The sequence below is a fragment of the Chenopodium album genome, chromosome 13, assembly GCF_948465745.1.
Source record: "Chenopodium album chromosome 13, dcCheAlbu1.1, whole genome shotgun sequence".
Taxonomy (NCBI): domain Eukaryota; kingdom Viridiplantae; phylum Streptophyta; class Magnoliopsida; order Caryophyllales; family Amaranthaceae; genus Chenopodium; species Chenopodium album.
The window spans coordinates 15,909,057-15,923,108 of NC_137846.1; positions in this window are offsets into that span (position 1 = coordinate 15,909,057).

Consider the following 14,052-nt stretch of genomic DNA (forward strand, 5'->3'; position numbering starts at 1 on the left):
GCTGAGAAATGTTCTCATAAGCCAAAAGCTTGAATCTCGTTTATATATACCCGTTGAGGGCAAATATACTAAAGGTTATGATCCTGAAAGGCATGCGAAAATTGTTTCGGATGCAGAGAAAGTCAGGAATCTCATTTTAGAATCTATTCCAAATTGTTGGAAAAGAAGGTTCAGGCAATATGAGTTAACCAACTTGTGTGAATGTCTTCGTGCCATCTGTCGAGGTGGCATTGGGGCATTAGGAAGTGGAGGTGGAAACATCAACGACCACAATGTAAGAGAGGTCGTTAATTCGATCCCTCAGATTTACTATTCCTGGACTGACAGCATAAGGTATGAGGCTTACAATGTTCATTGTAAGATATTGGCTAAGAAACTCATGCCTGGTCAGTCAGTAAGGACCCATGTCACTGAAATGATTGATTTATTCAATCAAATGGACGTCCTTGGGAAACTGTTTGATGATGACTCCGCGCATGACATAATCTTGTTCTCACTCCACGATGGATTTGATATAGTCAGGCTCACTCATAATGATGAGGGCTCGATTGTGACATTAGTCAACCTTTTACTCAACCATGCTGAGGAGTACCTGAAAAGGAGACAAAGTGAATGCTTCTATTGTGGTGATTGGCTTCGCCATACACCAGGGTGTCCCCATTATACACCAGTGAAAACAGAAGGTAAGGAGTTTCTTGATGTTTTTGTTGTAGAAATTAATCTTACTTCTTCTTAAACTTGGGTATTCGATACCGATTGTGGTTCTCACATTGTTAATAACATGCAGGGCCTTAGAGGGAGTAAGACGTTAGAAAAAGGGGAAGTCACACTTCGAGTAGGAAATGGAGCAAAAGTTGTTGCACTTGCTATTGGAAACTATCATTTGAGACTTCCATCTGGTCTTATCTTGGTGCTTAATAAATGTTATTATGTTCCAACTATTACCAAAAACATTATTTCAGTTCCTGTTTTAGATAATGAAGGTTTTTCTTTTGAAACAAGAGACAAATGTTGTTTTATTTCTAAAGAGAATATGTTATATGCTAACGCTAAATTAATTAATGGTTTGTATCTCTTAGATTATACAACTCATGTCTACAACATAGATCATAAAAAGCAAAGAACAGATGGATCATACCCAACTTACCTATAGCATGTAGGCTTGGACATATTAACCAAAAGCGCATCCAGAAATTACATAAGGATGGACTCCTTTCAACATTTGATTATGAATCATTTGAAAATTGTGAGTCATGCTTGCTTGGTAAAATGACTAAGTCACCCTTTACGGGTGTAGGTGAAAGAGCAAGTGACCTTTTGGGTCTCATACATACGGATGTGTGTGGACCAATGAGTTTAAAAGCTAGGGGTCAATATAGATACTTCATTACTTTTACTGATGATTTAAGTAGATTTGGTTATGTTTACTTAATGAAGCAGAAGTTGGAAGCCTTTGAAAAGTTCAAAGAATTCCAGAATGAGGTACAAAACCAACTTGGGAAAACAATTAAAGCATTACGATCTGATCGTGGTAGTGAATATTTGACTCAAGAATTTGATGAACATCTGATAAATTGTGGAATTCTTTCACAGTTAACTCCTCCAGGGACACCACAATTGAATGGTGTGTCAGAAAGGAGGAATAGGACCTTACTAGATATGGTTCGGTCCATGATGAGCTTTACTGATATTCACATATCATTCTGGGGATATGCATTAGGAGCAGCTGCGAACATACTAAACAGAAGCCCATCCAAAGCAGTTGAGAAGACACCATATGAATTATGGACTGGAAAAGTTCCAAAGTTGTCTTATCTCAAGGTTTGGGGTTGTGAAGTTTATGTAAAATGTTTACAAAGTGACAAACTCGGCCTTAAATCAGACAAATGTTTCTTTGTGGGTTATCCCAAAGAAACAAAAGGGTATTTGTAGACACCCATTTGTGTCTCCCCAAAACCAAACCCAGTGATGAATGCCTTGCACGTTGTGTTATTATCGAATTAGGCGAAAGTGATTTGAAAGCCAAGTGTTGCGGTTTAGTTTTAATTAAATTCTTCTCTCTCTGTTTTTGAAAACGACCTTATTTATTTGAAAACGTCCATTTCAGTTTATTTTGGTCCATAATAAGGGTCCAATAATGGTGTAGATGGATGGGGCTCGAAGAGACCTTTCCAACGATATATTATAAGCCCGATTCCGATGAATATTGAGGAAGTTATGGCCAAAATACTAAACTGGGCCCAGTTATTTATTTTAATACGGCCCAATGATCTAGAGGAGGGCCCAATATTAATTATTATTCCTAAAATTATTAGGATTAATTATAGTTTTCTAGAAGTTTCTAGAAAGTTCCTTTTAATTCTAATATTGTTAGATTTAATGATTAATTATCTTTAAAAGATTTTTATTTGGAATAAAATATTGTTTTGTTATCTTAAATACGTATTTTATCTTCTGTATGGATTCTGTAGATCAAGTTGATTAAACATCGGATTCCGCGTGAAGAAAAACGCGCTAATACAGGCTGTCGCCAAACGACAAGTCTGTCGCCACGCGACAGACTCTGTCGCCGCGCGACAGACCTTGTCGCCTCGCGACAGACATTGTCGCGTCGCGACAGAGTTAGTTCCTGGCGACAGCGTGGAGTTTTATTCCTTATCAAATTCTATGTTTTTCCGGATTATTTTCATTATAAATAGGGTCCGAATCTCTGTTTTCAAAATCATTCACAATCATCAATTCTTTCTATCAATTCATCAACTATCAATTCTCATCAATTCTCTCTATTCTCTCTCTAAGCAATATAGCTTATTCTTTTCTTTCTCTCTTTCTAAACTACCTTTTTACATACAATATTCCGCATTCACAAGACTTAGAGTCTCTTAGCCAAGTTCGAAGTTGCCTTCGCCCTAGACGTGAAAGGTTGATAATTTCTGAGGGTTTGGTCCAAAACTAGTCAAAACTTTATTTAATTTGATTTCAATTTAATTCTTTAATTCTTTAATTATTCTTTATTATTTTCATTGAAGTTTACTAACTTGTGTATTTTGTTATTAGAAAGAGGTACGAGGCTTCAAAGTATGTAATCTTATTACTCTCTTTCAATGTAGAAAGCATGCTTATTATTGTTTTATGATTCCTAGTATCATGTTAGGATGTTATTTTATTGCTTTCTAGTATCATGTTTAGGTTGCCGCTTATTATTTCTAATATTATGTTATCATGTTAGTACCATGTTAGGTTAAAGCTTTGATCTTTGTTGTTTAGTGACATGCTAGGAGTTGTTATTAATCTTGTTAGTATCATGCCTAGGATCTTGCTATTATTATTAAGCTTTATTATGCCTTATCATGCTATTATCATCATTATTGATTTATTATTATGTTGCTTGATATTGATTATATTTTATTGTTATTGCTTGATCACGCCTTTTATGCAGGTTTAAAGGGAATTTGTACTTGAAATCACGCTTAATAAGATAATTATTAATTTGGTTTAGGCTAATGTGATTTTAATTCAAGTGATCGCCAATAATAGTCTTATTTGTGCATTAATATTCAACCAACATAGATTAAACAGGGTAGGATTAATATAATGTTTGTATGTTATTCGAAAAGCGCACATGAATACGAGCAGAACAAAGTAGAGGCCTATTTTATAGGGCGGGTCCTTTCTTTTGTAGATTGGATTCGTACCTTCATCCCCGGACCCTGTTTGGTTCAAGACCTTATGGAGTAGTTGATGGTCCTTTTGGATTGTCTTTTGGGTTTACAAGTTCCTAAAACTTGTTGGCGACTCTTTTTGCTCTTTGTCTTTCCCTTTCGAACGCCACCGTACTTTAGTGTATGATCATAGTGGGGTTCAAGTTTGGGGTTATCGTAATGCTTGAAATATTCCCTACAATTTTTGGCGACTCCACTGGGGAGGATTTCTATTTATATTCCTGAAATTTATTATTTATTTTGGCAATTATTTAGAATGAGCGGATGAGACTCGAAAAATTCTAAGTATTTCATGTGCGCGATTTGATTAACATTATTGTCATATGCATTAAAAGGTCCTCATGGGAGTACCCCATGAGTCAATCCATAGGAATTTTTACACGTAGGAAATTTGGGAAATATCTTTCATGACTAGAATCGAAAAGATGATGCGAAATCTGGAAAATTCGAAGAACACAAAAACTTGCCAAGGCATGTAGGAACTAGCGTCTAGAAAACAGGGCTTGTCGCCTGTAAAAAGTTTCTGTCGCCTGGCGACAGAAGCTTTTTTGCGGCGACAGTCCCTGTAGTCTGGCGCCAAGTTCTTCCAATACCGAGCCAGGGGTCTGTCTTCTTGCTTTGACCATTTCTAGTGTTGTTGGCTCGATTTTGCTTATTGATTGAGTCATTTTCTCACTTTTCTGAACCCATATGTGTTCTACATATGGAAATAACCCTCTGGGGGTTCCTGCTTCACCTGCCCAATGGAATATCCCACGATCATGTGCAAAGTTCAGATTTGGGTACGTGTAATGTTTGTGAATCCACCAAACCATGGAGTCGAGTCCGATTTCATCTCGCACTCGCGGAATCCTGTCCATTCGCTCCAACCCTCCTGGTAGGCTTGTGTGCAATGCATATGGATTCTTAACCATGGACCTTTTTGACTTAACCCATATCCTCGAACTTTAGAGAACTAGAGCCATGGTTAGGTTGCAAACTCATCTTGTGACTATGTGAACTACTTGTGCACCCTTGCTTGTATTTATTATATATGTGCTAACCGTTTGTTTGACCTGTGATCAAAACTAAATAAATTGACTAATGACTAAAAGGACTTTGTCTAATTAATTAATTAATTAAAGGCTAATAATTTAATCAATTTGACTTAGTACGACTTTAGGCATGTCCATTTAGAGTAAAATTACTGGAAACAGTCCAGATTAATGTTCCAGCAATGGCGCAGGAATTTGGACTGTGGCGCTGCAGTCTAGTGTCTGTCGCCTGGCGACAATTTTGTCGTCTGGCGACAGGCTCTAAACCGTAGCGACAGTCCTGTTGTTTTAGCGACAGTCCAGTTCTTTTGCTCGAGTCATCACGACGAGTCTAATTAACAGTCTACTAATCGGATTAATCAGTTTGTTAATAGTTCAAACCATGTTTAAGTCTTTAATTGAGTTTAGGCACTTAAAGTCCCATGGTCATACACTAGTAGTCAAAGCATGTCACTCACATACACATAAAGCACACACATAACATGTTTTTCACGTTATGACCATGTCTAGAGAGTCTTGAATGCGTGTTTTCCGTCATTTTTTTAGGGGGGTAAGTCGGATATTAATCCTCCAATTTTTAAATTCCCTTAAAATATATACCCCATTTTTTCACTTTTTTTTCTTTTAAGTCTTTTAAACATAAAGTCAAGTCAATTAGAGTCAAATATTAAAACAAATATGGTTTAAATTACAGCGCGTGGTCAAGAAAGGAAGGGCGTTTAATCAAAGACAACACTTTTGTTCAAACTTTACTTTTCGACAAACCAATCGGTAGGAAAAGGAAAGCTAAGAAGGCAATGGCTAGTCAAGAAGAACTTAATGAAGTCAAGGGACAGGTAGCCAACTTGGCTGAAATGCTGCAAAACCTATCGCTGCAAATAAGTAATCCTGAAAAACAAAAACAAATGGACCTAATCCAGGAAAGCTTGGGCAAATTGTCCAGCGACTTTAGATTTCAAGAGATTAGCTCCCAAGGGGTCTCGGTGGATAAGGACCTTCTTCCACAAAAGTTCAATCCCAATGACATCCCTAAGTTCAAGGCCATGGATAACCCCTATTTTCATTTAAGAGCTTTTGAAACTGTAATGGGTATTAAGGGGATAGATAGAAAGGCATTTCATTCTGTATTTTCATTATCCTTAGAAGCTGTATGTCAACAGTGGTATTTTTCACTTGATAAAGAAAAGACCTCTAGTTGGGAATCTATTGTGAGCGCTTTCATTGAAAGATATAAATGCAATATACAAGTTGAAACCGATCATAGAGAATTAGAAATGCTGAAACAAAAAGAAAACGAGGGTTTCACTTCCTTCTTCAATAAATGGAGGGAAACCACTGCAAAAATGGTTGAAGTGCCTAGTGAAAAGGAATCCGTTAGGATGTTCATTAAAAACCTCCAAGAAAAATATTCTAAGCATCTCAAATATCAAAGCAACTTAAATACTTTCAAAGCAGTATATGACATTGGAATTAACATTGAAGATGACCTTGCTAAACAGAAAATTGCTAATAACAACTCAAGTAGTGGCTGGAAAAATAAGAAGAACGACAATCCTTCTTCATCCAAATCTACCCACTCAAATAACGTTAGCACTTTTCCTCTTAATGAAGTATTGGCAATGAATAATAATCAAGGACAAAAGAAACCATTTAGGAAGAATTATACTCCTATTGGTATGAGTTATGACACCGCATTTGATCGCTTACATGCAAAAGGTCTTATAACTCCTATTGGACCATTTGGGGACCCACCTGTCGAAAGGAGAACGGCTAGCTGAAACCCAAATGCACATTGCAAATATCACCAAGGTAGGGGTCATCCTACAGAGAATTGTTGGAGATTAAAGGAAGCCATTCAAGATTTGATTGATAGTAACAAGCTCCCATTACCTCCTGCAAGTAAGAAGCCAAGTATCAATACTGCACCGCTATCGGATTCTTTGGCTATTTCCGACGAAGAAAACCAAGACGATCCATCTAGGCTCATAAAACCTATCGAGACCATCGAAGAAGAAATCTTCGAAGATGCTCTCGAATTCTCCGGTCAGGAACCCGCAACTAAGCAAGAAGTATTGGCATTGACATTAATACTTTCGGAATTGAAAGAATTAATCTCACAAACCTTCGAGGCCATAAAAGAAAAAAATGAGTTGCTTAAAAATAAACCTCCTCTTAAGCAAAAGAAACCATTTTCTCTCCAAGTAATTGACACTCTCAAAAAGAACAATAGGAAATATACTCCAATTGGGACATCATACACAAACATGTTCAAAATGCTCTTCGAGAATGGAAAAGTTCAACCTCTCGAACCAAGACCATTTGAATCACTGAAAAGGACAGACAAATATTATTGTGCATATCATCAATCAGGAGGACATACAATAGAGCAATGCTTCAAGTTTAAGGACTTGGTTCAACGTTTGATTGATGAGAAAAAGTTAGTTCGACTTCCACAAGATGCCATGATTAATAGAGTATGGGACAGTGATGATGAGGATGTTTACCTCAAAGACATTGAAGAAACTCCTCTATCAACAATATACCCAGTAAGTGACATTTGGGACGAGGAGGACTCACCCATAGATGTCCTCACTAGGTCCGGGAGAATACAACCTCCCATTTCAACACAACCCATACCTTCTATTCAGCAAATTCCCGTGCCTATTATAGAAGACAACGATGTTGTCAAACAGCTAAAAAAAGACTAAAGTAGAAATGAATGTATGGAAACTTTTAGCCACATCTCGAGAACATAGAGTCGCAGTCATGGATGCACTGGCTAAGGTAGGCATAGATTCGGACACCACTCCCGAGGGACTTGCAAACTTCCTCACGAGCGATCTCCCAAGTCCAATTAATTTGGTCACTTTTTCGGATAAAGATCTACCACCGGAAGGTGACAAACACAATAAAGCTCTAAACCTCACAGTCATATGCAAAAGAATGAATGTCCCTATGACTCTTGTGGATAACGGTTCAGCAATTAATGTGTGCCCACTTAGAACCGCAAGAATGTTAGGAATAAGAGATGAGGATTTATCCCCGTCAACCCAAGGAATAAGAGCCTATGATAATTCACGTCGTCAAGCATTAGGGACGATCACTATGAATATAACTGCAGGCGCAATTGAACATGCTACTACATTTCAAGTAGTAGATATCAAAGCATCTTTTAACTTGCTATTAGGACGCCCTTGGCTTCATGATTTAAAGGTCGTCCCTTCGTCTCTCCATCAACAAGTAAAGGCTATAGTTGGAGGCGTTCCAATAACCATTGATGCTTCATCTATGAGGATTAAAACAGTAGAAAATCCACTAATTAATGTGGAACACGACGAAAACGATGAAGGTTTGTGGGGCTTTAGCGAAGAGGTCTCCTTAATAGAGGAAGATGAAAGGACCCCTCTTCATTATGACCTCCACTCAAACATGATAACAAATGCTATCCTAAGAAAACAAGGACACTTTCCTGGAATGACTCTAGGAAAGAAGAAAGGAGTAGCTAAACACATGGGCTTACCTGGCCTCCCTAAATTGGATACTTTCGGACTTGGTTTTGAACCAACCCACGAAGACCTTAAACGAGCCCAGGAAAAATCAAAAGCACGAAGAAATGCCCGCATACAAAAAAAGGAAATACTCATGGATCAATATCCTCTCACTTTAAACGGGCAATTTATAAGAGAAGGAGAGGATTACCCTTGTCACGAATTTCCTGAACCTTTTGCTGTAAATGGTATAAGGCAGCCTGGATTCGAAATCTTTTCGGATTGTTGTTTCCTAGACGAGATCCCAGCCCCAACATATAAGGAAAAGGCACCCCCTTGTTTCGACTTTAATGTCATGGGACTCCTCTTTGGAAGGGAAAAGAACGAATCAAGATATGCGGAAGATGATTCTTCACTTATCCAAGCAGTTCTCCAAAGCGAAAATTTCGATCCCTCCGAACTTATCACTCCAATAGAAGATCAAGAGCGTGGATGGCGCAAGACAGTGAAGATAGTTACTATAAATGGAAAGAAGATTTCAATAACTACAGGGCAAGGACCAATATTCGAAGAGTCGTCTGAGTCAGAGTTAGAGTCTTCCCCCATCGAGTCTTCTAAGTCTTTAGTTGTAGCACCCTCACCTTCTTTTTCTACCCCTAGGATAGTTAGAAATCAAGTCCCGACGGACATCTCTTTATTTGATGTAATGATTTCTGAGTTTAATAATATGTCTTCTTCCCCTTATTCCTCTTGTTTTTCTTTATCTAAAGATGACGAGCATTGCTTAACTAATGATGAAAATGACAAAGAAATAATTAAAGCAATGGAAACACTTGAAAATAAGACACCAATAATTGAGGATACAGAAACGGTTGATATCTCAAAAGATTCAACCATTAAAAGAGAAGTTAAAATCGGACTGACACTAAACAAAGAAGAAAGAACCGATTTAATTAATCTACTTAAAGAATTTATCGATGTATTTGCTTGGTCATACAAAGATATGCCAGGCATTAATAGAAAAATAGCTCAACACACTACACCCTTAATTCCAGGAATGAAACCTGTAAAACAAAAGTTACGTCGAATGAAACCCGACGTGGCCCTTAAAATAAAAGAAGAAGTACAAAAACAAATAACTGCATGTTTTATCCGGGTATCCAAATACCCCGAATGGGTCGCCAATGTTGTCCCGGTTCCAAAAAAAGATGGTAGAGTTCGAATGTGTGTCGACTATCGAGATTTAAATAAGGCTAGTCCAAAGGACGACTTCCCTTTGCCACACATCGATATTTTGGTAGATAACACAGCAAACCATGCACTTCTCTCATTTATGGATGGATACGCAGGATACAATCAAATCCTCATGGCCGAAGAAGATATGGAAAAAACAACATTCATAACACCTTGGGGTACTTATTGCTATACGGTAATGCCATTCGGGTTAAAAAACGCGGGTGCTACTTACCAACGAGCAGCACTTGCCCTACTCCATGATATGATGCATAAAGAAGTGGAGGTCTATGTGGATGACATGATTGTAAAATCAAAAGACCGCCAAGGACACCCAATAGCCTTAAAGAAATTCTTTGAAAGATTAAGAAAATACAACATGAGGTTAAACCCCTCTAAATGTGCTTTTGGAGTTACCTCAGGGAAACTCTTGGGTTATGTCATAAGCTCTAGAGGAATAGAGATAGATCCCACCAAAATTAAAGCAATCATGTCCATGCCACCGCCCAAAACCGAAAAGCAAATTCGAGGATTTATTGGCCGGTTGCAATACATAAGTAGGTACATATCCAAGTTAACCACGATATGCGAACCAATATTCAAAAAGCTTAAGAAAAATGTACCAATCATATGGGACGATGAGTGTCAAAAAGCCTTTGAGAAGATCAAAGCCTATCTTGCGAATCCTCCCGTATTAGCCCCAACACTCCCCGGAATACCCTTAAGACTATACTTAACCGTCACAAAAGAAACAATGGGAGCTATGCTCGCACAAGAGGTAGAAAGCAAAGAAAATGCTATTTACTACTTAAGTAAAAAAATGCTCGAGTATGAAACACGCTACACACCATTGGAAAAGCTGTGCCTCGCGTTGGTGTGGGCCACAACTAAATTGAGACATTACATGCTCGTGCATACCGTTTACGTAGTCTCACGAATGGATCCCCTAAAATACCTATTCGAAAGATCTACACTTAATGGACGAATCTCAAGATGGATAGTAAATTTGGCCCAATTTGACATAAGGTTTATGCCTCAAAAAGCAATTAAAGGATCAGTGGTCTCGGATTTTCTAGCAGATTTCCCAATAGAAGATTCAACACCCTTAGAAGAGAATGAATTCCCGGACGAAAATTTAATGATGACAGAGGATGATACATGGACTCTATATTTTGATGGAGCCTCAAACCAAAAGGGGTGCGGCGTAGGAGTCTTATTAGTATCACCTAAGGAAGAACATGTCCCTATATCCATCAAATTAGATTTCGACGTCACCAACAACGCAGCTGAATATGAAGCATGCGTGGTAGGCCTCGAAACCGCTTTAGCCCTAGGTGTAAAGAAACTCCGGATATTTGGAGATTCATCCCTAATTATTAATCAAATCTCCAAAAGATGGAAGGTTAGGAGTGAAAGTTTAGCTCCTTACCAAACATATTTGGAAACTCTCACCGATCAATTGGAAAAAGTGGAATACACTTACCTACCTAGAGAGGAAAACCAATTCGCCGACGCCTTGGCGAGGCTAGCCTCAATGGTTAGAATACCTAAGGAAATTGAGCAAATGCCTTTAACCATAGAAAAAAGGCATAAACCAGCATACATTCAAGCCATAGAAGACGACGAAGTAATTCAAGAAGAAGAACCAGAGGAGGAACCATGGTTCGTAGATATATTGAATTATGTCACCAAAGGAGAATATCCTCCTCATGTTGACAAAAGAGCGAAAAGAGCATTAAGACTCTTAGCTTCCCAGTTTGTACTCATAGGAAATGAACTACACAAAAGGGTACCTAAGGGACGAGCTCTATTATGTGTAGGCAAAAAAGATGCTCAAAGGGCTATGAGAGTAATCCATGAGGGTATATGCGGAACACATGTGAACGGCAAAATGCTAGTCCAAAAGATAATGCGAGAAGGATATTACTGGACTACCATGAATAAAGATTGTCATCAATATGTAAAAAGATGCCCAAAATGTCAAATTTACGCAAATTTGCAACATATTCCACCATCTCTTCTCTACACCTACACTTCACCATGGCCTTTCTCTACATGGGGAATAGACATAATTGGAAAGATTACACCTCCCGAAACAGGAGGCCATGAATACATCTTGGTTGCAATAGATTACTTCACAAAATGGGTGGAAGCACAATCATATGCTAAACTCACCGCCAAGCATGTAGCACTCTTTATCGAAAGAAACGTAATTTGTCGATACGGAGTCCCACATGAAATGATAAGTGACAATGGAACTCACTTTCAAGCAGAATGTAAAGAATTGCTACAAAAGTATGGTATTCAACATCACCATTCTTCCCCGTATAGACCTCAAGCAAATGGAGCAGTTGAGGCCGCTAATAAGAATTTGAAAACGATCATTGAGAAAATGACTGAAAATTATAAAGATTGGCCTGACAAACTTCACTTCGCACTGTGGGGTTATCGCACGTCAATCCGAACATCAACAGGAAATACGCCATTTAATTTAGTATATGGAATGGATGCCGTACAACCTGTAGAGTTAGAAATACCTTCTTTACGCATTGCGTTAGAAAGTAAACTCGATGAAGTTGAGTGGACTAGAGCACGATATGAAGAGCTAATCCTACTCGATGAAAAACGACTAGAAGCTCTACATCATACCCAATGTTATCAAACCCGCATGGCTAGACATTTCAACAAAAAGGTCAAAACTAGAAATATCAAGGTTGGGGACTTGGTATTAAAAGCATTAAGGAAAAATGTCTTAGATCCAAGAGGCAAATTCCGGCCTAATTGGTCTGGACCATATATTGTCAAAACAATCCTGTCAGGAGGCGCGGCTAAATTAACTGATATGGATGGCAATGAATTTTCAAACATGACAAACCTTGACCAACTTAAGAAATACTACCCATAAGTACTTGAGTGAAACACTCAAGAGAGCTACGTTCGGCCTGATTCCTTAAATAAAGGATACGTAGGCAACCCATACAGGGTGCGGCCACTTTAATTCCTTCAAATTCTGTATCCCCGAATTAAAAAATGCACGTCCGCAAAATTTCAAGACTGGCGCCAGAAAATGGATTCTGTCGCCAGACGACAATTTTGTCGCCAGGCGACAGAGCTAAATCGTCAGCGACAGTGCATCAGATAGCAGCGCCAGTTTTCTGCGAGTGTCTAGACAAGTTTCACGTATTCTGGAAATTTATTCGACTTCCGTACTCGAATTAATTCTCCGAAAAATAAATGTTGTAATTGTTTTCATTGCTCTAATTGAAAGTTAATTAAATTAAAAGCTGAAATTTTATTGATTAATAAAGAAAGTACATTATTGACAAAATAAAAGCTGAAAAATTAACTAAAACAAATTAACTTTGTCTAATAAATCAAAAGAAAAGCAATGTTCTAATCTTTTTTCTCCTTCTTCATTCTTTTCCAATTTGTGTCTTCATTCTCTTCCTCTTGATCCATAACCTTCGCTAGGAGACAACCGTTAGAAGATCTACACTCTATTTTCGTATAGATAGTTTCTCCTTCCGCTAGGACTCCATGTTTCTTCTCTATCCAAGCTTCCTTCTTAGTAGAGTCGACTTTTCTTTTTCCTTGATTCTTCTTGGCACTCTTCTTTCTAGGCATAATAGGAGTCTTGAATTCAATTCTTTCCCCTAGGCGTTCTTTAGCAGGGACCTTCTTGTCACCTAGACGATCCTTCACATTGGTCTTTTCAATTGTAACTTGAGGTTTTTGGAATCTTCCATCAAGCCATTGCTTCACTTTATTTGACAAGCAAGATGGTTCCTTATGGTTAATCACCTCCCGTAAGGGCCTACCACTCCAGTATCCATCAAAGCGCTCAATCTCTTGTGACACAGGAAATTCATAAGGACGGCGAAGATCTCCTGTAGGGATGGTTTGTGCGAGACCATATTGTCTCATGACTCTACAAGGAAAGTAAAAGGTTAGTCTCGACAAGCTCGGGAGACGACAATACGCTTGGTTACTACAACCAATCATCGCCTCAATCCTCCACCAAGGAACAATCCAGTTTATGGTAAAGTCACCGGCAGCGAACACCTTGCTCCACTCATGGCGACCGATTTTCAAAAATCGTTTCTTTCGGCGGACTATGCAATTTGGAACATATATGTGAATATCATCAGGAGGATTAATAAGCTTCAGCCTCTCCATGAGCCATATCTGCAAATATGTATTCAAATTAACATTACAGTGTAAAAATAATATTCTTTAGTTCTTGATAAATTAATAATAACATTATTTTATACCTGTAATAAAATTGGAGAACCTCTTAAAGGTGCTCTTGAATTCTTTCTTAGTGCATCTAACCACAGCATAGTCTCTCCAACAATTAATGGCATTGGATTTCTCCCAGATTCAACTTGTTCTATAACAGATATAATTATCGATTGCCCTTCATTATCTTTACCACTCACTAAGAGCAATTGGTTAAATAAACAATAAAGGAAAGCCCTTCTTTTATAGACACGGAAATCGGGATTGGGATTATCATAAAAATAATGTGCAAATTCTGTCAAATTAACTATGTTACCATGCACTATGTGTTTCAAA